This window comes from Pleurodeles waltl, chromosome 11 (assembly GCF_031143425.1).
Source record: "Pleurodeles waltl isolate 20211129_DDA chromosome 11, aPleWal1.hap1.20221129, whole genome shotgun sequence".
In the NCBI taxonomy this organism is placed as follows: Eukaryota; Metazoa; Chordata; class Amphibia; order Caudata; family Salamandridae; genus Pleurodeles; species Pleurodeles waltl.
The window spans coordinates 1,018,248,420-1,018,273,818 of record NC_090450.1 but is presented as its reverse complement, the minus strand read 5'-3'; positions in this window follow the sequence as shown (position 1 = coordinate 1,018,273,818).

The following is a 25,399-nucleotide window of genomic DNA, read 5'->3' as shown; positions in this document are numbered from 1 at the left end:
TGGAATCTAGATCTGGTGGAGTCGGTGTCTTTAGAGAGGGAGAGTATGAGCTGTGAGAGGGAAGGTATGAAAGCCATCTGCCTCTAGCTTGTCACCGACAAAACTGAAGTTCTCCTCTTCGGAAGACGCCCCTCACTGTGGGATGACTTTTGGTGGCATGCCGCCCTCAGACATCCACCCACCCCCACCACTCACACCACCTGATTCAACACCCTCTGAATGTTCCGGATAATCTTCAGATGGATCCCTACTGACACCAGAACTGATCACAAGCAGACTCAACTAGGGGAACGCCCTCTACATCAGAACTTTCACCCACCTACTCAGTCGCCTCCAAAACATCGAGAACACAGCGGCAAGAATCATCCTGGACCTGCCCAAATGAGCCCTCATCACCCCCAAACTCTGTAGCCTGCACTGGCTCCCTGTCAACAAGAGATGCCACTTCAAACTGCTCACACATGCCTACAAAGCCCTCCATAACCCCAGCCAAGAATACCTCAACAACCGTCTGCCCTTCCACTGGCCCACCAGACACTTGCAGTCTGCCTCCCTTACCCTAACCAACGTCCCACGCATTCATTACACTTTCTCCCAGCATGCTGCCAAGGCCTTGAACGACCTCCCCAGCCACCTCTGCACAGCACCGTCCATCGCCGAGTTCAGGAGCGGACTCAAGACCTGGCTGTTTGAATAGACCCTCCTCAAGCCAGTGCCTGTATACCTCTCAGGGTGATTAGGGCACTCTATAAGTTTCTGAAGTGATTGATTGGTTAGGTCCATTCATGAATCAACCTTTTTTTGCTTGGTGTTGGTACACTAACAATAAGATCTGTTGTGCAGAGCCTGACACCTTCTGCAATGGTAATTTAAGTTAACTTGGACTCTGTTGTCTTCACTGACAATCCAGACTGGCCTCGTTTGATGACCTTACATGTGTCCCTCAGAGAACAATTCAAGTGTTTTAGTGCTGAGGCAGCACATCACCACCACCATATATGTACACTGGGGACAGCTCTAGAACCGTAGTGTGGGTAATGATTTCCCTCCTGTTGCTTGATCTGTGAAGGACACACAGATAATGAGAAGTCCTAGGGTGCCTGGTAATGTGTTCCGCGACCTATGTTCTGTTTTGTGGTAAGAGGCCCCTTCTGCTTACACTTTTTCCAGTGGCAAACACGCTTTTTCTACATACAAAATATATCTCTTCTCAACATATGTGCACTGTTGTAAGCCAGCCAGCAATGGCACTTTCTTTTTCTGGGGCTGTCCTTACAACTAAACTCAGTGTGATATGGCTGCTATCACTGAACCATTTTTCTTGTGTATTGTCTCAAGATTTTCTTCTTGTTTTGTACAGTGTATGAGAGGGGTTTATCCAGTTTTTTTACTTGTTTTCCATATGTTAAGGTTGTTGTGGTAGTGCAGCTTTGTGAAGGACTTTTCAAGCAGAGGGACTTCTAATAATGACTTGAGGTTCTGAAACTTCTGGAAAGTAGTTTTCAGTTTTGTGTGACTCGAGAGGCACATCTAGGGGCACTTTACTGAAATTTTGTGAACGTCTCTATACTTAACTAGTCATCACCTACCCATTAGTGCTTCTTTGCCATTCGTGGATGACATTCCATGACATCTGGTGTTGCCTCGCAGTACTGCAGCTTTGTGTAAGTCTGCGCTTAGCTAGTCACTACCTACCCTACTTCTTTGCGTTTAGTGGATGACATTCCATGACAACTAGTGGCGCCTTGCGGTACTGCAGCTTTGTGTAAGTCTGCGATTGGCTAGTCACTACCTACCCTACTTCTTTGCGTTTAGTGGATGACATTGCATGACAACTAGTGGTGCCTTGTGGTACTGCAGCTTTGTGAAAGTCTGCGCTTAGCTAGTCACTACCTACCCTACTTCTTTGCGTTTAGTGGATGACATTGCATGACATCTAGTGGCGCCTTGTGGTACTGCAGCTTTGTGGAAGACTTATGTTATGACTAAGTGAATGACTTTCCATGAGAGATTATTCAATTGTTTTCAGTGGCCAAGGCAACTATAGTGTTCGCCCCCTTTGGTGACCATTTGGGGGAGTGTAAAGATGTTTGAGAAAATGAGAGGAACCATATATAATAATCTTCCCTCTGGTAATTAGCCTACTAAATAAGCAGCAATAACGTCCCACAGGTATCCAAAGAATATTTTGATGAATTATATCCTAGACTCATTGAACCTGATCAAGATGGAAACTAGGTACATTTCCCAGAGTGCTTTGTTTTCTAACATATCGATAAGAAGCTCAGTGCACGTACAACTATTTGAACTGTCTGGAGTTCCCAGTATTTAGTTTTAGGTAGGGCCAGGCTTGGAATCCAAAGCAGCCCTGGCACATTTTGTCAGACCAGCCCATGTGGTGCATAGCAGGAGAGGGGGGTTTCCCTCATGAAAACCTGGGAACAAAATGGGAGAAATGGTGCATCCTACAACACATTTGTCATTATATATTCATTTGTATTTGCATTTAAAGCCTAGTATATGATGACAGGAGGACCTTTCAGTGCACCAGAGTACCCAGTCATACCCACAGACATTCTTACGGAGAACACAAAAAATCTGATGTCAAGCATTAAACATGAACTTACTTATAACATAAGTGCATACATTCATTGTTAAGCACAGCCCAGAGGCTGAGAACACAATGAAAGACCATTTTGAGGGATGTTAGCATCCTCCACCCCATTAAGCGGCTTTAGCGATTGTGGTGCTCAGTGCCACAATATTTTGGGCACCCCCCAATGACCTCTTCTTCCACAGATTCACTGACTATCATCTCTCCATAGCATCTCTCCCACATATATTTAATTTATTTTTTACCATCTCTCATGCCAGTGTAGAGTGTTAGAGCAGTTTACTTCACACACACATACAGAGACAACAAATCATACGTGTGTAAATCAGTGTATAGAAAATGTTACATTAGACAGAGGGGTCTATAAAGTGTGGAATTTACATGCCATCCAAACTATTTAGCATTTTTTTAGAGTGCTAGCTCCGGAGAAACACAAAGCCAGGACTCAAAACGTAACACAGTGGCTAGGTTTGGCTTTACTAATAAGAAATTTGTTCATTCATAATGTCTATGTCGGGATTATCACCCCATAAAACATGTGCATACATACAATAACAAAGGCAACAAGGAGAAAAGTAAATGTTACTCATACTATCAAGGTGAACATTTTGAAGTAATCACGTGGTATGTGCAAAATGTTCATAATATTAAAGTATTAAAAATGTTTATAGGAAGAAGGAATACTTTACAGATTAAAAACTGTCTTGATAAGCATTCATATTTATTTTAAAAAAGCAATAAAATCAATTTAAAATATGTATGAGCGTTGAAGGCCATCACTATCAATAAAAACACAATTGTATTAAGTTTGCAAATATTGCACAAATTCAAATATTACGCCCTTCACTAATATTAAAATACCAATAAGATTTGCTACAAATTTCTGTTTCATAAGGTATGCCCCATCCACTTCCTTGCTAGGTAGGTGGCATAAAGGTACCGGCTCAGTGTGTACAATACCCGGATGAGTGTGTGTCCTGAGTACCCAGAAGCAGTAGGATAATGCCTAATGCTGAGGCTGTAAACAGAGGGGACTGATCCAGATCCAGCTTGCTCTTTCATACAATGGGCAGAAGAAAAGCAGGTGTTCAACACCTGCTGAATCCCTGCAAGATGAGCAACAAGCCTGTGTGGCCTCATTTGATTTCTATTTGCTGCAAAGCTGACCTACTAGCAAGGTGCCTATTGTAAATTTGTCATATAAAGTTCTAGCCTAGTGGGGTTTCATGACGCAAGTGGGGGTTCAATAATATCTATCCAAACATACCACTTTTAGCAACATTAGGATAGTGAAAAACTGGGGGAAAATCATAACTTTCTAACCTGTATCATGCAGTTTGCATGCAGCTCTTTAATGGGCATTTATAGCTCACGGTGCTAAATTAAGATTGTAATTTATGTACTGCAAGTAACACAAGGATATCAGTGACAAAAGCAGTAACCCACTGAGCTATCCACATAAAACATAGGGCCAGATTTACAAGGCCCTAGCGCCTCTTAGTTCCACACTAGCGTCATTTTTTTACTGTAATGTGGCATTAAGGAGGCCATTCTCCTTCACTATATTTACAAAATGGCGCAATGCTTACATTGCACCACTTTGTAACCTCTTGCGCCAAATTATGCCTGCAGCAGACATAATGTATGCAAGGAGGACATTCTGGTGCTGAGAGGCATGGAAAAATGTCGCTGTGAAATTTACAGCATTTCACTGTGCCATTTTTAGCGTCATTTTTGACGCCTACGTAAGGAAGGCATGACAATGATGCGCCCATTACTTTCAATGGGCCTCCCTCTACTTCGCAGGATTAGCGCCACAATTTAAGGCGCTAATCCTGCAAAGCACCACAATAGCGTCATAAATGCTGATGGTATTGTCCTAACGTGCACCATGGTGTGCCATATTGCAAATAGAGCACACAAATGGTGTAGTTAGGGAGAGCAGGGGGCACAAGAAACGTGGCGCATCACAGCTGATGCGCCACTTTCTTGTAAATCTGGACCATAGTTCTGTGATCTACACTGTACATGTTCTTTGCATCCGGCTAATTAACCCTCTGCACAACATTAGATAAGTCAGGACTGCCAGTAGAAAAAACTCAGATCTCTCCCCAGCAGGTATATAAATCTCCAACGTTATCTTGACATTTTTATTTTGCCTGAAAATTGCTGGGTGCTTTTAAACCCATAACAATTTGCAAAACACAGGGGCATATTTATACTCCGTTTGCGGCGAATTTGCGTCGTTTTTTTCGACGCAAATTCGGCGCAAAACTAACGCCATATTTATACTTTGGCGTTAGACGCGTCTAGCGCCAAAGTATGAGGAATGAGCGTCATTTTTTTGCGTGAACGCCTTCCTTGCGTTAATGAGATGCAAGGTAGGCGTTCCCGTCTAAAAAAATGACTGCGACGCAAATGCGTCGTATTTATACTCCCGGGCAAAAATCACGCCCGGGAGTGGGCGGGGCAAAAAAACCCGCATTTGCGCCTCTTTTTAACGCCTGGGTCAGGGCAGGCGTTAAGGGACCTGTGAGCTCAAAGGGGCATATTTATACTCCGTTTGCGCCGAATTTGCGTCGTTTTTTTCGACGCAAATTCGGCGCAAAACTAACGCCATATTTATACTTTGGCGTTAGACACGTCTAGCGCCAAAGTATGAGGAATGAGCGTCATTTTTTGCGTGAACGCCTTCCTTGCGTTAATGAGATGCAAGGTAGGCGTTCCCGTCTAAAAAAATGACTGCGACACAAATTCGTCGTATTTATACTCCCGGGCAAAAATCATGCCCGGGAGTGGGCGGGGCAAAAAACCCCGCATTTGCGCCTCTTTTTAACGCCTGGGTCAGGGCAGGCGTTAAGGGACCTGTGGGCTCAAAATGAGCCCACAGCTGCCCTCCCATGCCCCCAGGGACCCCCCCTGCCACCCTTGCCCACCCCAGGAGGACACCCAAGGATGGAGGGACCCATCCCAGGGACATTCAGGTAAGTTCAGGTAAGTATAATTTTGTTTTTTTTTAATATTTTTTTTTGGCATAGGGGGGCCTGATTTGTGCCCCCCTACATGCCACAATGCCCAATGACCATGCCCAGGGGACATAAGTCCCCTGGGCATGGCCATTGGGCAAGGGGGCATGACTCCTCTCTTTACTAAGACAGCAGTCATGTAAATGGCGTCTGGGCGTCGTTAAAAATGGCGCAAATCGGGTGGAGGCGATTTTTTTGCCTCAACCTGATTTGCCCCATTTTAAGACACCCTAACGCCATTTTCCCCAACGCCGGCGCTGCCTGGTGTACGTGTTTTTTTTCCACGCACACCAGGCAGCGCCGGTCTTCTAGCGCCGGCTAACGCCATTCAATAAATACGGCGCCCGCATGGCGCTTCAGAATGGCGTTAGCCGGCGCTAAACTTTTTGACGCTAAACTGCATTAGCGCAGTTTAGCGTCAAAAAGTATAAATACGGGCGTAAATGTTTTAAGGAGAGGGAAATTGTGAGGATTCTATTTTATTTGGCAGAAAATAAAGACTGTGTGTATGTGTCTCTTCTCTTTTTATACCCTAGTGCTTGAAACACCTAAGTGCTCTCAAGCCAAAAGTAGAAATTTACATAAAAATAGATTAAGGGCCTCATTTCGAAGCTGGTGGTCCAAGGACCGCCAGCCTTGCAGTGATGGTCGGACCCGCCAGGGAACCGCCGTCGCTGCCAGGAACGTGGTTCCTGATGGGTAGACAGTGGCTGGAGTTGGCTGATTACAACTCAGCTTTCTGCCATGGGAAGGCTGGTGTAAAGCCAGTGCATGGTGCGATAGGGGGGTCCCTGCACTGCCCATACCCAAGGCACAGGAAGTACTGGGCCCTCTTCCCCAGCTCTGTCGGAATGTGCACTGTACGTCAAGATCAATATCGGGTCACTGTCCCCGCTGATGAGCCCGGTGGGAACTGCGTACTACAGTGTTCTTGCCAGTCAGCATGGTGGGAACATTGTAATATGCTCAAGGGTGACTCCACCGCCATGGCAGTGGCACCCTCCCCGAAAGTTTGTTGGTCCCGCAGTGGAACTCCAATCTCATAATAAGGCCCCTATGAATTGGTGTCTGAAAATTGCTCTCTCTTTGTGCATGGTAGAAATGAGGTCTTTAGTTGGCAGTCAGGTTACCCCCGTCCAAGCAAGGACACTCACTCTAGTCAGAATAAAGGAGAATCACTCTTAGTTAACCCCGCTCACTCCCTTGGCAGCTTGGCAGGAGCAGGCAGGCTTAACTTCAGAACCAAGGTGCAAAATATTTGTAACAACACACACAGTAACTCAGTGAAAACACTACAAAATAACACCACACAGGTTTAGAAAAATAGATATGTATCTAAACAAAACAGGACCAAAACGACAAAAATCCAACATATACAAGTCAAGATATGAATCTAAGAAGCAAAAGAGTCTTAAATCCTTTAGAAAACAGTGAGAGCGCTGTTAGCATGCAAAAGTGCCTGGGTAGCATCAAAATAACACCGCACAGGCGAGTGTACATCGGAAAAGGCCAGCAATGTGTTGATTTCTCACTCGCAAGCGAGACCGTGCTTCATTTCTCCTACGGTCAGGTTGCCATGCATCTCTCCTTCTCTCCTGCAGGTCGCAAGGTATCCCAAAACCGCACTGTGTCGTCGTTATCAGCTTCCGCTAGCGGATGTTGCGAGTCGTTTCACCAGCCGTGTAGCGTTGATCTTCTAGTCGTGATGCAGGTGGAGCGTAGATTCCAGCTGCGAATCCAGTGGTGCATTGTTTATTAGCTGCGTGACGAAAGGTGCATCTAAAATTTCCCCACACAGTGGTCTTTGCAAGGATCTTCAGTCTTTGTCTGTCAACTTCACCTTTCAAGGGCACTGGATAGGGCACCACTTGGCAGGGCAGGAGTCTTAGCAGAGAGTCCAAGTGCTGGCATAGGAAGTCTTTGATGGCCCTGAGACTTCAACATCAGGAGGCAAGTTCAGTTCAAGCTCTAGGAGATTCTTCTCAAGCAGAAATGCACCACAAAGTCCAGCTTTTGTCCCCTTTCACAGGCAGAAGCAGCAACTGCAGGTTAGCCCAAAAAAGCACAGTCACAGGCGGGGCAGCAGTTCTCAGCTCTTCAGCTCTTCTCCTTGGCAGAGGTTCCTCTTGATTCCAGAAGTGATCTAATTTTCTGGAGTTCTGGGTGCTTTTCCTACACCCCTTCCTGCCTTTGAAGTAGGTCTACTTCAGGGAGAAGTCACTGTTGTTTGTAAGATCCTGCCTTGCCCGGGCCAGGCCCCAGACACACCAGGGGGTTGGAGACTGCATTGTGTGAGGGCAGGCACAGCCCTTTCAGGTGTAAGTGACCACTCCTCCCCGCCCTCCTAGCACAGAAGCCTCATCAGGCTATGCAGGCCACACCCCAGCTCCCTTTGTGTCACTGTCTAGAGGAGAGGTGGGAACAGCCCAACTGTCAAACTGACCCAGACAGGGAATCCACAAACAGACAGAGTCACAGAATGGTTTAAGCAAGAAATGTCTACTTTCTAAAAGTGGCATTTTCAAACACACAATCTAAAAACAAACTTTACTAAAAGATATATTTTTTAATTGTGAGTTCAGAGACCCCAACGCCAAATGTCTATCTGCTCCCAAAGGGAATCTGTGCTTTAATAATATTTAAAGGCAGACCTATTTTAACCTATGAGAGAGATGGGCCTTGCAACAGTGAAAACCAAATTTGGCAGTATTCCACTGTCAGTACATGTCCCACCTTTAACGTACACTGCACACTGCCCTTGGGGCTACCTAGGGCCTACCTCAGGGGTGCCTTACATGTATACACAGACAAGGTTTAGGCCTGGCAAGTGGGTACACTTGCCAAGTCGAATTGGCAGTTTAAAACTGCACACACAGACACTGCAGTGGCAGGTCTGAGACATGATTACAGAGCTACTAATGTGGGTGGCACAACCAGTGCTGCAGGCCCACTAGTAGCATTTGATTTACAGGCCCTGGCACCTCTAGTGCACTGTACTAGGGACTTACTAGTGAATCAATTATGCCAATCATGGAAAGATAATTACACATACATTTTACACAAGGAGCACTTGCCCTTTAGCACTGGATAGCAGTGGTAAAGTGCCCAGAGCAACACAACAGCAAAAACAGAGTCCAGCACACATCAACAACCTGGAAAACAGAGGCAAAAGGTTAGAGGAGACCACACCAAGGATGTCAAGTCTAACAGCGCCTATGCTCGCAATCTATACCAGAAGATGATCTGAACGTGTGTGTCAGATTAGAAATCGGGGGAATGATTTGTGAGCAAAGAATCTTTTGTATGGTAGGTGTCCCTTATCCCCCACCCAGGGTGCCCCACAACCAGAGGCGTTGTAAGGACTGGGCCAAGTGGGCTCTGTCCCAGGGCCCCAGCCTTTCAGGGGTCCCTGACGGAGCAAGCTCTGGCCATGGGCCCCAGCTTTCCAGGGGCCCCTGAAAGAGCCAGGTCTGACCCAAGGCCCCAGCTTTCCAAGGGTCCCTGAAAGAGCCAGCTCTGGCCCAGGGCCCCAGCCTTTCAGGGGTCCCTGACGGAGCCAGCTCTGGCCATGGGCCCCAGCTTTCCAGGGGCCCCTGAAAGACCCAGCTCTGGCCCGGACCCCAGCCTTTCAATGATCCCTGATGGAGCCAGCTGTGGCCCCAGGCCCCAGCTTTCCAGGGGCCCCTGAAAGAGTCAGCTCTGTTCCTCAGAGTCTTGCCCCGATGACCTTGACTAATTCTTAAACAGAGTGTTTCAGATACTGTTTTTCTTTAATTTATTTTGAATAAGGGTGATGTGTGGGAGTCTGTTAGAGACATTTTGGAGAGAAATACTGAGTTTATGCTTCATGCACATCCATAAAAACCTTCCTTTTAGGTCAAAGGAGAACCTCACATATGAGAAATGGGAAGATGTCACAGAGATTATTTGCTGTAACATTAGTGAGCTGCTGCTGTGTCACAATATTGAAACACACCCCGCTGTCCCTGAATATTAGATCAGACACACTTAGAATTTGGACCAGTGTCCAGTGCACTGTCAGTGACCTGGCCGAAGAGTGCATGAAAGAGCTGAAACTGGATCATAACTTCAAAGCTGTTCCGAACTGGGCCCCCCAAAATACGTTTGGCCCAGGGCCCCCCAAAGTCCTTAAGATGTCCCGGCCTACAGCCGTACCTGTGGCAGCCTCGTTACGTGGACACTGAGACATTGGTTTCAGAGATATTACAGGTACTCTTTTCAATTTTTCTGTAAACCCCCCTCTCCTCTCTGAGGGTTTCTGACATGCCCAGGACACCTGCAGCCCCCGCTGCTCCAATCGATATTAAATGCTTAAGCCCTCATTAGATAGAGCGCTTATTGCAGATTGGGACCCCGCATTAATAAAACATGAAATCTAAGTGCAAGAATTAATTCGGTCCAAGAGCTATTTGGAGATGTCAGCTAATTGGTCACCCGTCTTTTCAGCACCGAAGATTTAACTCAATTCTCGATTGATAGATTGCTGCTGGGAACAGCGGATCGATACTGGGGGCGTTTGTTGTGGTGAACAGAAGGGGGCGCTCCACTCACTTTCGTGAACTGTTGAGGTCTGGGACATGTGGAATCTGGGGTTTGTGTGAAGAGCTGTACTTCATGAGTGACAGTAGGAAAACACAGGGCTATAGCATCACTCATGAGTCATGACGTTACTGACGTCACTGATGACAGCACTCATTAGATTGAAAGAACAACATTAGCAAATTGCTACTGAGTTACACGGTGCCCCACCCCAAAAACAAAAATGTAACGAAAAAATGCTAAGTGGTGGGGGATGACTCAGAGGTTTCGGTATGTATGATGAGTCAGCAGTTCTTAACTTTTTGACTACTCAAGACTCACAATGGATGACTACTGGACACCTGGGTACCCCCCCCCCCCAAACAATGTCTACAATTAAAACCTTAAAACCATACACAAATTACAGAAACAAGTTTACATTAATTAAATACATACAATAGAAAAAGTATTGATTTACACAAACAATAGATCTACAAAAATTAAAATTTCAATTTCAATAGGGACATTGGAGTTTTTAAAAAGTTGCTTTGTTTCTAAAAGACGAAGCAGTAGCATAGACTCTATAATTTGCTTTGTCTCCTTTGCTGCTAATTTATGCTCTCTTTTTGTTGACGCATAGTAGGGTTTTACTGGAGGCCACCAAAGGTCCATCCTAATGTTTGTTGTACTCAACTTGCTCCCACGGATCAAGCTAATGATGGCACTTCCATCTTTACCCTTCCAATCTCAGATTCCTTCACAGTTACAGAGCACATTCAAGTCTATTTTATAGGTATCTTTTTGATATCTATACCCATTTTAATATGTTAATATAATTTAATTTGTTAGATAGGAGTCCCCAATGGATGGTGTCCCCAGGGCTATTAGATGGCTCATGGAGGGGACGCCATGCCCTCTCTCCAAGCAAGTACACAATACAGCAGCCCCCAAGGGATGGGTTCTTGGGGCCATTTTGAGGCTTAAGGAGAGAGGGACCTGTTCACCCCTCCTCTCTTTCTCGTCACTGATGGTTGCACTGACCCCATCGCCCCCGGCCCATCCAAGCGGATTATAATTAAAAAGAGCACGTGCCAGCCCCTTTTTTTTACCAGAGTACCACGCATAATTTTGTTTTTAAATTGCCTATGGGGCGTATCCCTCTGGGACACCCCCACCAGGGCTAAGGGATTAGGGTTTTTCTTCCCTACCCCCCCCAGTTAATTATTTTTTTGTTTTTGAGGACACGTAGACTGCGTTTGGTGTAATTTCATTCAGCCCTTTAGGTTGCAGTGCTGTTCAATGTTCCTTTGGGAATCAGGAAACCGTAGTAATTTACTTGTAGGTGCCACAATCCTCTCAGCATCAGGGCAGCGGCCGATCTATCGAACACTCATGAGCACCACACCAAAACATTTTGCATTATAATAAGAATGTTGATATGTCGTATTATGACATATGACATTACCATAATATCTCCCTTCTTCCTAATAAATACTAAACAATACTCTGGAGAACCTCCTCTTATAATTTCAGATAGACTCATACCAGTGGTACCATTTAGCCTGTGCCCCAAACATGCTATCCACTGCTTCCGTCACCCCAGTTTTATTCTGGATAGACCCCTGAATACAATCCATCAATATATAGTTCATCTTCGTCACCTCCTCAGCGTCCACTCCCTCCACAAACATGCCACAGAATGATGGGACACCATCACCTTCTTCGCTCCAGACATCACCTTCCTCATGGAGACCTGGCTGATTGCCCTCTCAGCGCCCGACATCACCACAGCCACACCAGATGGGTACAAAATCATCCACTCGGATCACAAAGTAGTCCCAGACGTGGGATCACCATTATTCAGAAGGACACTCTCCACTGCTCTGCTTCAATGGAGAATGACGTTCATATTATGGAAGATCTCCATTTCTTGATCAGCCCTGATAGGAAAATCTCCATTAAAGGAACCCTTGCATACAGACCCCCGGGCCACAACAGAAGGTTTGAAAAGCCATTACCAAACTTATCGCCACACCAGCCATCGACACCAAACACTACATCCTCCTTGGAGACCTTAATTTCCACCTCGACTCCCCTAATGGTGCCAAAACCACCAATCTCCTGGACAGCATGAACACAATCGGACGCAACCAAATTGGCACTGACCCCTCACACCACCAGGCACACACTGGACCCCAACTTCATTTTCAGCAACAGAGTCACCTTCGACCACACCTCAGCACACACCACTCCATCGTACACTTCACCTTCACATTAGCCCACCACAATGTAGCCAGGTTGGCCCGTACTACATTGAAGGTGGGGTAGGGTCTCTGAAGCCCAATGGTGTGACGTCCTCAATGCTCACCACCCAGACCTCCCAACAAACATGGACACAGACATCAAAAACTTCACCACGAGGATCTCAAACACCACAGACACTGTTGCCCATGCCAAACCGAGCAAACCCAACCACACCAAGCCAGCCAGCTGCTACTCACCAGAAATTAGAAACACCAAGCGCAAGTGCACACAAGTCAAAAGAAGATGGTACATCACCTACCGATCCGTTTTCAAAAACAAACTCATACTTTACCACAAGAGCAGTAAGAATACCAGCAAGCTAGCCCTAGCCACCTGCATTCAAGCGCAGCTCCAACCGCAGCAAACAGCTCTTCAAAACCGTCAAAGATTTCTCCAACTCATCCACATTGGAGAACTGCACAAACCCCATGCAGAACCTGTGTGACTCCCTCACTGACTTTTTCACAATAGAATAGACACCATCAACAAAAACTTTGATCCCCAAGCTTCTGTCGCTGACACCATCAATCTTCTTGACCTCCCAGACACTAATGGCTTTCTGAGCCCCCCACACCCTTAACCAATTGCACCATCATCAGCTGGAGTCTGATTACCACGCAGGACACCTGACCTTATGAGATCCCTCCACTCCGGATCCCCCACGGACCTTTGCCCTCACCACATGTTGAACCTAGGCATCAGCACCATCGCCAGCAAAATCATCAACATCATCAACTCCTCTATAAGCTAAGGTACTTACCCAGAAAACTGGAAACATGCAAGAATCAAACCCCTGCTCAAAAAACCTTCTGCTGATCCCAACAAACGTAAAAAACTATCCAGCAATCTCCCTGTTCCCTTTCCCTGCAAAAGTACTCAAAAAGTCATAAACCAACAGCTAATGACCTACCTAGAAGACAACAATCTCCTGGACAAGTCATAATCTGGTTTCCACCCTAACCACAGCATTGAATCTGCTCTCATTGCAGCCACAGATGACATCAGACTCATCCTAGATCAAGGAAACTAGGCTATCTTCATTCTACTTGACCTCTCCGCAGCCTTCAACACAGTCTCCCACCATACATTGTTCACCAGGCTCACCCAAATTGGAATCAGAAGAAAAGGCCTGAAATGGATCTCCTCGTTTCTCTCACAGATCTCAGAGAGTCCACCTCTGCCCTTCACCTCAAAACCCAAATACATTGTCTGTGGTGTCCCCCAGGGATAACCACTGAGCCCCACCCTCTTCAACACCTACATGACCCCCCTGGCCGACATTACCAGAAACCACAGAGTCAACATAGGCCCTCATTACGACCTTGATCGGACCGCCGGGCAGCCGCCAATGCAGCCGCACCCCCGCCGCGGCCATTTGGAGATCCCCGCTGGGCCGCAACACAGGAGCCAAATGGAGCCGGCTGTGTTGCGGCCGTGCGACGGGTGCAGTTGCAACCGTCGCGCTTTTCACTGTCTGCATAGCAGACAGTGAAAAGCTGCACAGGCCCTGTCAGGGGGCCCCTGCACTGCCCATGCCAGTGGCATGGGCAGTGCAGGGGCCCCCCAGGGATCCTGCGACTCCCCATACTGCCAGCCTTTTCCTGGCAGTTCAAATCACCAGGAAAAGGCTGGCGGTAGGGGAACTCGTAATCCCCTGGGCAGCGCTGCCCTGGCGGTGCGACCGCTGCACTTCCGCTGCGGTCGTAATGCCATGGGAAGCAACGCCAGCCTGTTGGTGGTGCTTCCGTCACAACAGCCCTGGCGGTCTTTGACCGCCAAGGTTGTAATGACCCCTTAATGTCTTACGCAGATGACACGCAGCTTGCCGTCTTACTCTCTGATAATACCTCCACAACAAGATCCAACTTACACAACTGCATGAACAACAAAACAAAATGGATGAAGGACAGATGCCTAAAACTCAACACCGACAAGACCGAGGTACCACTGTTCGGTAACACCACCTCACCTTGGGACGACTCTTGGTGGCCAGCTGAGCTAAAATACTCCAACAGTCCAACAAAACACACCAGAAACCTAGTAATCATCATTGACAACAAACTGAACATGAATCACCAGGACAACGCAATCTCCTCCACATGTTTTCATACCCTCTGCATGCTCTGCAGAATCTTCAAATGGATCCCACAAGAAACCAGATGCACCGAGTCCTCTTTGTCAGCCAACTATACTACACCAGACTCACCACTGCGCTAACAAAAAACAACAAATCATCCAGACCTCAGCCACTAGACTCATCTTAGACTTCCCTCAATGAGCCCACATCACCCCTCACTTAAGAAACCTCCACTGGCTCCTGTATACAAGCGCTGCCAATTCAAGCTCTTGACTCTAGCTTACAAATCATTTCACATCCTTGGAACTGCTTGCCTCAACCATAGATTGCATTTTCACCACCTCTCCATGCTCCTTTGCTCCACATCACTAGCCCTCGCTACTACCCCATGAATGTGTTGCAGCACTTACGGGGGTCAATCGTTTACATACCTAGCTGCAAAGGCCTAGAACAACCTCCCCCACTACCTAAGGACATCCCTCTCCATCAAGGAGTTCAGAAGGGTTCGCAAGACATGTCTATTCAATTTAGACAGACGCAGCTAAGACAGTCCCTGGATACCCTCACTGATGATTTGGGCGCTGTACAGATTCTCTGATTGATTCATTCATTTATCTTATCCAAAGGTCTCTTGGCTTGTGGATGAGAAAGAGCATTCCTCATGTGCTTGATGACATTTATCTCTAAAAAATCCTGAAAGGACTTGGGCACAAGTTAGACTACATTGTCCGGCACAATCTCTTTGGCACAACCTTCCCTTTGAAATATTTTCTTCAAAACACTGATCAACCTGTTTGTGTTAGGTTCTTCCATAAACCACACCTCTCACCATTTGCTGCAGTACTCAACAAGAACTATGGTGAATCTTAATTTCTGTGGAAGAAATTTGAAAGGTCCAATAAAATCTAAAGCTAAGTTAGACCAAGGACATTCAGGTATTTCAGTGGGTTGGAGGGAAATAGGACTAGTTTTTAAGACCTTATCACTATTGGCACAAACAACCTTTCAACCAACTCAACCATGTCACTACGCATGCTTGGCCATCAATAGTTTGCTCTAACCTTCCTTTTGGTAATGGTCTGACCTAAACGTCCTTCATGAGCACTCAACATTATCTTTTCTCTCAAGCCACTCGGAGGTATAAACTTTCCCGCCGCATTGTCACGCCTTCATTTTTAATAGATAGCTCATCTGCTATTTTATACAAAGGCTAAATGTTTGCGGCCAACTTTTTTTTCTTGTGGCCACCCTCCTGTCACATACTTGGATACCTCTTTTAAAGTATCATCTTCAGCATAAGCTACATCCCGTTCACGCCAAAGGTGCTCCAAAGGCAAGCCCGTCTGTGCCCATCGCTGTCCTGGAAGTGGCCAATCATGCTGCCTGTCAGCCCTCAGTAAGTAACACAACTAGTCAGTATAGTAGAGATTTACTTCTGAGTCGTGCACCAGAGGCAGAATACATGAGGACAAAGGGGGTCATTCTGACCCCGGCGGTCAAGGACCGCCGGGGCCGGGGATGCGGGAGCACCGCCAACAGGCTGGCGGTGCCCCGCAGGGCATTCTGACCGCGGCGGTTTGGCCGCGGTCAGACCAGGAAAACCGGCGGTCTCCCGCCGGTTTTCCGCTGCCCTGGGAATCCCCCATGGCGGCGCAGCTTGCTGCGCCGCCATGGGGGATTCCGACCCCCTCACCGCCATCCTGTTCCTGGCGGTTCCGACCGCCAGGAACAGGATGGCGGTGAGGGGTGTCGTGGGCCCCTGGGGGCCCCTGCAGTGCCCATGCCAATGGCATGGGCACTGCAGGGGCCCCCGTAAGAGGGCCCCACTTTGAATTCCAGTGTCTGCTTTGCAGACACTGGAATTTGCGACGGGTGCCACTGCACCCGTCGCACATCCTCCACTCCGCCGGCTCCATTCGGAGCCGGCTTCCTCGTGGGGAGGGGTTTCCCGCTGGGCTGGCGGGCGGCCTTCTGGCGGTCGCCCGCCAGCCCAGCGGGAAAGCCAGAATGGCCTCCGCGGTCTTTCGACCGCGGAGCGGCCATATGGCGACTCCCTCCAGGCGGGCGGCTACCGCCGCCCGCCGGGGTCAGAATGACCCCCAAAGTCTTTTGACGTATTACTTAGTAACCACCCATGTTCCTCACTGCAACTTATAATTTACATCTCCATTCCGGGGCGGTGGCCCGTCCCTGTCTCTGAGGCAGAAGAAGGGTTCGGTGCGGAGTTCAGCAGCCCTGATTAATGCACGCTCTATGCACAAACACACTGACAAGATTTAAGATCTTTTAAGTGAGGATAAGTCTGATAAACTTGATTTATTATTTCTGACAGAGACTTGGCTCTCAGAGTCCTCTACCCCAGTCATTGCTTTGGCTATTTCAAATGGTTATGAGATTCATAGGAAGGATCGTCTGTCGGGCTGGGGAGGTGGCATGGAGGTAATTCTCAGGGATGCCCTAGACTGCTAGATATTTGAAACTGAGAGTCTAATGGGAGTTGAGGCAATGTGTTTTTGTATTGCCTGTCTCACCAGCACTCCGTGACTGGAGTGCTATTATACAGACCTCCAGGGTCCACGGGTCCTTTTCTGAAATCCCTTGGAAATACAATAGCAAATCTAACTCTGAGATACTCACAATTCTTACTTCTAGAGACTTTAGATCTCCATATGGGTAAGATGAATATTAGTGAGGTAGTTGAAACAAAGGAACTGATGATGTCATTAGATCTCACTCAACATACATTTAGTCCCACTCACCGAGCAGGGCATGTGATTGATCAGTTATTCTCTAATATGTCTCTGCTGGTAGAGGATCCACTGCCTCAAGTTTGGTCAGATAATTTTCTGATCACATTTTCTTGGTTGGCCCCAATGAAAGCCCCAATCTACCCCTTGGACCACCCCAACCATAAGGAAAGATTGTTATAAAATCCACCAGGAGGATTTAACTGTGTCTTGGAAGATAGCTTCCCTTCTCTAGTTGGTCCGGTGGAAGCTGATGTTCTACTGGTAGAGAACTGTATCAGGGAAGCAATGGTTTAATTAGCCTCTCCTCCCACCTCTAGATCGAAGAGAGCTAAGGCCTTGAGCCCCTGGTTCTCGAGCAGCCTTATATCTGAGAAGAAAACATTTAAAGTTTTAGAAAGGCAATGGAGGAAAGGCTATAACCTGAAAGATAAGGAAAGTTATAAATTGGTCCTAAAAAGTATCACACCAACATTAAAACTGCAAAACTTGAGTTCTTTGAGGCCAAAGTCACTGGAAGAGGTAATAAAAGTAGGTTTTTTTTTCCATACTTACAAAGCTGCTACCAACTCTCACCAGCCTTCAACTACGTGGTGTGAACAGCTTGCATCCTACTTGCAGTATAAGATTCTTGTCAATTCAGGCCAGTCTCTCCTCCGGCTCTCTGTTGAATGATGAGGTTTTGGACATGATACAGAGCTCTAGGGTTCTGTCTACCAAGGCGTCATTAAATAGCTTTGAGCCTATGTTGTTGGAAAGGTCCTTGACGGTGTTAGGAACTTTAGAATCAGGTTCTCCATCTGACCCTTGTCCTCCCAATGTATGTGTACTAGGTGCTTTTGCAATGAATCCTTTAGCAAATAAGGTATTACACTCTTCTTTAGAGTCAGCTAGGGTTCCAAGTTCTTGGAAGGAAGCTAACATTTTGCATTTAGTAAAGAAACCCTCAGCAGATCCCAGGACACAGTTGAATTATAGACCAATATCTCTGCTCCCAGCATTCTCCAAGGTACCAGAGAATAATGTTAACCATCGACTCGCCATATACCTGGAATACAATAATCTTCTCCACTCCGGACAGCCAGGGTTTATACCCTACTATAGTACATGGACTGCTCTCTTGGAGGTTAGTAAATACATCAAAGACACATTGGATGTAGGGGAAAGCCTGTGCTAATATTAGACCTATCAGCCGCCTTTGATAACAGCCCCCTAATCCATTACTCTGAGCACCTCTGCTGAATCTTCTGGCACACTGAATGGTACGGTCCTTAAGTTGTGGTTGACTGGGATAGAATTTCCTTGAACTTGAATTTTGTGCTTGAACCATTTTATACTGCCCAGTCTGCCAATGAATATGGACTTGTCGGACTTTCTCCATAAATTGTCCTTCACTGACGGTTTGTCATGAGGCTCATCCTCCCCGGCAACCATTGTTCCCTGTACTTTCCTTCCTGCCTTGAGGGACATCCCAAAAAGGCCTCGATGATACCAGCAAAGGATGTTGAGCCCCTCTTAGCCCCTTATACTTTCCCACTTATCTTTCTCCCTTTAAACTCCAGAGACAACTCAAACTATCCAGCTAACGCAGCCCTCTTCCCATCATATGACAATGGATTCCTATCAGGGGGTTTCCATTCCCTAACTCCCCAATTCGCTTTGTACAATTCTTCTGAAACCGTGGTAATTCTTGCCTCAGAGTCAATCAATAAGTTGAGTGCTTTATCATCAATCACAATATTTTCATATAGGTCAACACAATTTGACTCATCCCTTGAACCACTACAACTACATCCCTTCCAAAACTAGGTTCATCTTCTTACCCTTCATTAGATTCTCTGTCAGACAGTTCATTGACGTTCTCTTTGTTAGACAGACATACCTTAGCAAAGTGTCCTAACTTCCCACATATCTTGAAAGTAACATTTTTTGCTGGACATGGACGACCATTAGGTGTGTGATTAGTAAATCCACATCTAAAGCAAATGTTTTTCTGTTTGAAAAATGGATTAAAAGGTGTTCCTTCTTTTTTTCCAATTGTTTCTTCTGAAAATAATTCTTGGTATTCGCTGAGTCTCTTACTTCAACCACCCCTCACTGTTCTTTGCATGTCAATTCTTTACATGACCTCTGTGATCATTCTACACATTTTGCTATATGGATAGTTTTGGATAGAGTAGGATTCTTTAATGTCAACAATTTTTCGTGTACCTTTTCATCCAAAGATATAACTACAATCTGCTCCCAAACCAACTGTGTTGTAAAGATTTCAAATTTGCACACGGCTGCAAGGATGTGCAGTACCGCCACATAACAGTCAATGGACTCATGCTGACGCTGTTCCCAGGTGAAAAATGTGTGTCGGATGACGATAAGACTAGGTTGAACATCAAAATGTTTTTCTAATGTCGTGACTGCTGATTGAAACTTTTCAGTGCCATCTACGTGTTCACCCAGATCGAGTGGTGGCAAATGCTCATAGATAGATTGCACTTCAAAACCCAAATTGTGCTCCAACAAGAACCTCTTACTTTCAGGGCAGCATCTCTTATCGCCAATAGCTCCAATATACTTCGGGAATGCCCTACACCATCTTTTCCAAGGTATTGGTGGTATTGGTGGTTCCCCAGGTGTTTGAAGAAATGGAGGTGGTGCACTGACACCTTGCATGATGACACAAGCAAATTCAACACTTTCCCTTTACTGATACAGTGTTAAGTTCTATTGAGGACCTCTGGTTAATATGCAAAAATGTGAGTGTCACAGATGTCATTCTCCAAAATGGGTGTCACTAATAATGCTCATTGAGAACAACCTGTGCTTTGCCAACGATGTTGAACTGTAGCTGATTAAATTGTAACACGCAAAACTCTGTGTGTGCCACAGCTGATGAATCTGATGACGAAACTGTGCTTTGCCAACGCTGTTGCCCTGCATTGTTGCCTTGTAGAAGGTTTATTTGTAAAACTAGGAACAGTTCTTTCAAAATGCTGCCACTGAGTTAAAATAAATATATAGAGATACTGCGGTCCAGATGCAAGAAGAGTGGGGCTTCATTTCATGTGACGCCCCTTTTCTTGTGGCTCATTGCGCCCCCTAAAGCCACCACGTGTGCGCCGCATTTAAGATACAGCGCTGCATGGTACAGGTTAGGGACATTTGTGGTGCTATTGTTGCATGAGCAAAGTGGGCTCTAGCCCAGGGCCCCCGCCTTTCAGGGGGCCCCTAATAGAGACAACTCTGTTCTCCTCACAGTTCTGCATTGATGACCTTGAATGATTCTAAACATAAATTGTTTTCAATACCATTTTATTTTAATTTTATTTTAATAGGAGTGATGTGTGGGAGGCTATTACAGACATTTTGCAGACAAATGTTGTTTGCTTTTCAACACCATACGACATACATAAAAAAGTTAATTTTAGATCTAAACAGAACCTCACATAGGAGAAATGTCAGTCGGTGGCAGAGATTATTTGCAGTAATATTATATCAGTGAGCTGCTGCTGTGTTAAAGTATTGAACACACACATCACTGTCCCTGAATATTAGATGGAAACACATTTAGAATGTACACAAGTGCGCCTGTGCTCTGTCAGTGACCTGGCTAGAGGGGGCATGAAAAAGTGGAAATTGCATCATAAATTCAAACCTGTTCCGAGCAGGGGGACCCAAAATACTTTGGCCCAGGGACCCCAAAATCCTTAGTATGTCCCTACTCCAAGGTTGCTTCTGGACCAGTTAAAATGCGTTGCCCTGGAGACAAGAAAACAAAATAGAATTCCAGCGACTGGAGTCTAAGTTGAATCAGGGTTAGTTTGACGAAGGTGTACAATTATTGGAGTCTTCAAGCCTCCCAAGGCGGCCCTTTCCTCTGCGATGCAGATTGGGTCAACAGCATATGGGGGCGTGGTTTAATGCTGCAGTTAACTAACTTGAGGCCCTTCTGCAAAGTACATCGAGGGGCCCTCCACCGTTCTTCTTCAGGAGTTCTCAGGCCTGGGTTCTGTGCTGAGAGGCCCCCCGCACTGCAGGGGCCTTTGTTACGCCACTGACTTACATTTTGTTTCTCCTCCTGGGGTCTGATCATTACCCTTCCTTCCTTGACTATGACATTAGGTAGGGCCGGAGAGTAGCAGAGAATCCTAATGTCAGTAGATAATACATGGGAGCCTGCAATCCCTGTATAAAAGCCCATCTCCAGTTTCCTTCTTCAGGTGACGTTTGACATTACCAGTCGCTGATAATAAATGGATGACAGCCTCTCAACTTCAAGAAGGTATTGCAGGTGAGTTGTGATGTCGAACATGTCTACTGGAAGAGACAGCAGCCAGTGAAAGCCAGGTCAAAAAGCATCACTGGAACTGCAGTTTAAACAAGGAAGACCAAATCTGGCTTTGCCTTTTTCTGATATCTCTTTCTTAAATGAAAAGCATTCACTAGAAAGGAGATGTTTATGGCAACATATTCTTTTTGATATTGACATACATAAAACATATCCTAATATCTCTTGCCACAAATGTCCAACTGTTATTTGGTGTGTTTAATTTAGCAGTACAGATTCTGCTTGTGTTTTACACGTATGCACAAACACAACAGAGCAAGACGGTAAGGGTGACCAGGTATTATAAGGAACAAAGGGCCATATGTACTAAAGCATTTTCCCCTAGACGAAGAATGGGTAAAACCCTTTGGTACATCCAGCCCAAAATACCAGAGCTTCTGCCATTTTTTTAAAGGACATCGCAAGTCACTTTGGAGTTCCATGACCTTACAAAGGAGGTAAGCCTGTGGCCTAGTTCCTCAATATGGTAATGGAACTACTGGGTGACTTGCAATATCCTTATCATATACAGCAGGGAGTACTTTATTCCTCAAATAATATTGGTGTAATAGCTTAGGTAGTTATTCCACTTGCTAAGGGGATATTTCTGCAATCCAACGCACAACAATCATTAGTGCAGCACGTTCAGTTGCACCAGGGCCCTGTGGTGTGAGGAACTCCTTCCATTCCAAATATGTCTCTTTTAAATCTCAGTTTGCTGTCATTTAGGCCCAAGGCAAATACTGGTCTCTGGTCAGAATCATCATAAACTAGGTTAGCACAGTGGTCTCTAACGAACAGCCTGGGAGCTACTGGCAGCTCAACATTAGCCACCAAGTAGCTTCCAGAGGTGAAGTCAAACCCAGTGTCTCATTCAGAGAGTCTGTGTACATTAAGGAAGGCTGCACTGGTCATCTCAAGACCCTTGGAGTGACAGCCAGCCAAACCAACGGCAGGGACTCCCATCAGTCAAAGACACAGTGTGGTGGCCCGTGCTCTCCTGCACATGACATCTGTCTCCTCTCTAGTGGTCTATCAGTGTCACCATGTGTCTGAACAATGGGCCCTGAAAGAAGAGTGCTTGAAGTAGCCTGAGCAGTATCCAGTGCTGACCCACTGAAGTCTGGCACTGCGGACGCCAGAGTGAAAATGTTTTTGCTTTGGTGCATAATCAGCCGAAGGACTAAGGAACCCTGGGTTATGGATGTAAAACTGAGACAGCAAAAAGCATCATGTGCATTCTTCTGTGTCTGTGTATGAATGTGTGCCTATTTATGCGTGCGTTTGTGTGGCATTGCGTCCCTCTCTAACAAACAGTGTCTCTCCTTAGAAGCTATGCCTGGTGCTAAGCACCACCAAACGTATGTGCTACCACCCATAATGGGTTCACCTCTGGCAGAACTGTGTAGCTTCATGGCATAAAAGTGCCAATGCCACAGTAATGATCACCTTTGACTATTTGTAACATTCTTGGTCTAGTCGTGGCATGCTGGCAGCCATCATGGCATAGTAAGAGAATGAATGGACCATGGTTAGACATCCCCGACATAATGGTGGCCACACCTCACATAATAATAGTCATGTCTGATATTCGGTGGGCAACCTGGCTGTTGCTGTGCCCAGCCTTGGCACAAAGGTGGCACTGGCACAACGGTGGCCATTATTGGCATGTAATAGGTATCCTTAGCATTATTGTAAATACGCATGGCCTACATTTTCAATATCTGGTCATTAGCCCCGGAATCTGTCATGTGAAGCATCTGTACATGTGAGCACTTGATAAAAATACAAGCTGATTTTTGGGAACTAAAAATGAACACTCATATTTTGAAGGCAAAATTTATGTTTTTGGAGAAAAGGTTTTTCTTTCGGAAAATGTAGTTTCCTTGGCCAAAATGGAAAGTGGTATTTGATTGCAAAAGATGTGACTTTTCAGGAACTCAAATGCTGATGAAGACAGGAGGCTTAAACCCAAAGCATGTTTGCTTTGATAGTTGAATAATAATTCAAGCTGAGTTGGAGTAACTTACTCCTGCGGTTGTGTCCTTTGATCCGGAGGGTAAGTGATGCTTTGGCAGGTACGTCATTAGTCTGATGGTGGCATTTAATGCTGATCAGCTATTTATTGTCATTTCTGCTGGTAACCTTGCCTGGAATGCGTGGATGGTCACTACAGATAACCTGCTTGGGGTGGATATAACAACATTTTCACATGTATGGTCAGTGTTTACAGGTGTAACGTTTGCCAGTAGCTCAGGAGATTCGCTTGAGTAGAAGGAGATCTGACTCCAGAAAAGGTTGGAGACTCCTGACCTAACCCATCAACTGAAGATGATTTCAATCAACAGGTAGATCAGGGTCTTGCTTTCTGTGTAAGATAGGTCAATTGGTGAATGCATTTGTTGTACAGTCCATGTGTAGCCATCAATTCACATGTTATAGTCATGGTAAAATAATTGTGTTATGCATCGGTTGCTTGTAATCGATGGAAGTTTGAATCCTTTTTATTTTAAGATTGATACAAATGATTCCATTGAATTACTGAGTGTCATAAAATACATGATGTATTGTGAGCTATAGGAGCACAAACACACTCACATTATACAGAAATGAAATACAGCTATTGCTTCATAGTGATGCAAATAAATGCACTTTCAATCATAGTCCATCGCTTTGCACCCTGTGAAGTGCATGCTGGGATATACACGGGTCCCACCTGGCAGGTGCTGAGCTTGGATCAGGGTCTGAGTGGCTGCTGTGCTTTGGCTCATGCCCAGTACCTGCTCCTAGCCAGGACCCAACTAAAACAAGCATTTTCAATGCAATGGGTCTCACATATTTCGAACGTGTTAATTGTCATCTTTTGACAACAGTGCCCATGAGTAAAAACAAAAGAAAACATCAGTGGAAACTGAGAAAAGACGACTTAATAAAAAAAATAAAGTGAGCTTTAAAAAATAAACCTTAGCAATTGTGTTTGTCCTGCTGGGCACGTTTTTGCCAGTCACAAGCCTTCTGTTTGCGGCACTAGAAGTTAAAAAGCATAAAATAGTACCTAAGATCATGTTGGGAGCAGCGGACGGGCACTAAGTAAGTTTAAATTAATTAGTACTTGATGCCTGCTCTTCACAGAGAAGCGGAAGTGATGCCAGACATCACTTGACGAATTACGAGGCTGCAAAGTAGAGTGCCACGCAAACCAACAAATGATGAGCGACAGGCGTCGTCCAAGTCTATTACTGAACACAACAGCGTCTCGCAATGGAGAAGCATGCACTAGCACATACACTTGCAGGCTCGACCCGAAAGAAAATGGATGACTCTTTCTGTGAATTGAGGCAAGGTAAAGAGCAGGAATGCGCCTTATCTGTAAGTCACGTTGCTGCACTGCCCTGCGTCAAAGGGAAAGAGCAGGAATGCGCCTTATCTGTAAGTCACGTTGCTGCACTGCCCTGCGTCAAAGGGAAAGAGCAGGAATGCGCCTTATCTGTAAGTCACGTTGCTGCACCGCCCTGCGTCAAAGGGAAAGAGCATGAAGGCTCCTTATCTGTAAGTCACTTTACTGCACCGCCCTGCGTCAAAGGGAAAGAGCAGGAATGCGCCTTATCTGTAAGTCACGTTGCTGCACTGCCCTGCGCCAAGGGAAAGAGCAGGAATGCGCCTTATCTGTAAGTCACTTTGCTGCACTGCCCTGCGTCAAAGGGAAAGAGCAGGAATGCACCTTATCTGTAAGTCACGTTGCTGCACCGCCCTGCGTCAAAGGGAAAG